The sequence below is a fragment of the Octopus bimaculoides genome, chromosome 10, assembly GCF_001194135.2.
Source record: "Octopus bimaculoides isolate UCB-OBI-ISO-001 chromosome 10, ASM119413v2, whole genome shotgun sequence".
Classification (NCBI taxonomy): Eukaryota; Metazoa; Mollusca; class Cephalopoda; order Octopoda; family Octopodidae; genus Octopus; species Octopus bimaculoides.
Window position 1 is genome coordinate 26591129 of NC_068990.1, and position 1938 is coordinate 26593066.

Genomic DNA, 1938 nt, shown 5'->3' on the forward strand with positions numbered 1-1938 from the left:
TGTGTGTGTGTGTGTGTGTGTGTGTGTGTGTGTGTGTATGGATGGATGCATGTACGTATGAATGAATATATATGCATAAATCATTATGCAGAAGGTGATTACGACAGCGAATCAATCGATGCAGTGTGTGTGTGTGTGTTTGTGTGAGTGTATGTATGTGTATGTATGTGTGTGTATATGTGTATGTGTATGTCTACATATATGCATACACACACACACACACACACACACACACATACACACACACACACACACACTTGATGGTGATGATGATCCAAGATAAGGAAATATTGTCTGCAACCAATGAAGCAAACTTTTATTTATGCTCTGTTATGTCGTTTCTTAAATTGAATTCCAAACACTGACTTAATATATTTAATCAATAAATGCCAAGACAATATAGGAGCCTCTACAAGGTCACTCAATGTGCTAGAAATAACAACCAAACTCCCTCAAATCTGATCCAAGTTTTTATCATCATCATCATTATCATCATCATCATCATCATCATCATTATCGTCCTCATTTAACGTCCGCTTTCCATGCTGGCATGAGTTGGATGGTTTGACTGAGGGCTAGTGAGCTAGAAGGTTGTGCCAGGCTCCAATCTCATCTAGCAAAGTTTCTACAGCTGGATGCCCTTTCTAGTGTCAACCACTCCAAGAGTGTAGTGGGTGCTTTTAAATGCCAACAACACGAGGGCAAGTCAGACAGTATTGGCATTGGCCACACTCAAATGGTGGGCCAATGAATGAAAGATCATATTATGGCTATGTCAGTCCTTTCATACGACAGAAAGAGCATCCATCCATTTTCTTTGCCCACAATCCTTGGGAGGATTCACTGGGGTAGTGCCCTCAAGCACCTCCTCCACATGGTCCTTTCAGAGAGCAACCTTTGTTACACAATCATATTCCCAAGGGGGACCAACTGATACTAGGGATATTATCCAACCATCTTGTTCTCGGTGAATCCTTAAGGCTCCTGCTTGTTGGCTCAGCTCGAAGAATCCATCTTGTGATTCTTTCCTGTGACATTCTAATCACATGTCTATTGTTGGTGCAGGAGTGACTGAATGGTAAGTAGCTTGCTTACCAACCACATGGTTCTGAGTTCAGTCCCGCTGTGTGGCACCTTGGACAAGTGTCTTCTACTATAGCCTCAGGTTGACCAAAGCCTTGTGAGTGGATTTGGTAGACGGAAACTGAAAGAAGTCTGTTGTATATATGTATGTGTGTGTATATGTTTGTGTGTCTGTGTTTGTCCTCCCAACATCACCTGACAACAGATGGTGGTGTGTTTACGTCCCCGTAACTTAGCGATTCAGCAAAAGAGACCGATAGAATAAGTACTAGGTTTCTAAAGAATAAGTCCTGGGGTCGATTTGCTCGACTAAAGGTGGTGCTCCAGCATGGCCACAGTCAAATAACTGAAACGAGTGAAAGAATAAAAGAGTAAAAGAGTACTGGAACTGTGACCTCTCAATCGCTAGTGTAGCTGGGGGTGGTGGGTATGAGGAGTGGTCCACCCCAGGCAGAACTTTTAAAGGGGTTGCACATGTGTTTTTTGTGGGGTCTGGGAGCAGCAAATGGAAGGGCTATCCCAGGTGGCATGCACTCTAGCTATGCTAGTGCCCTCAATACAGACGAGAAGCAGCTCAACATCCAAAGAATTCCTTTTCTTTGAGCTCCACATTCTGTCAAATAATATTACTCTGAGGATCCTATGAAGGGACTTCATTTTGGCCACTTGTACATAGGTGCAGGTGTGGCTGTATGGTAAGAAACTTGCTTCCAAACCACATGGTTCCAGGTTCAGTCTCACTGCATGGCACCTTGAGCAAGTGTCTTCTATTATAGCTCCAGGCCAACCAAAGCCTTGTGAGTGGGCTTGGTTGATGGAAACTGAAAGAAGCCCATAGTATATATATACATATAT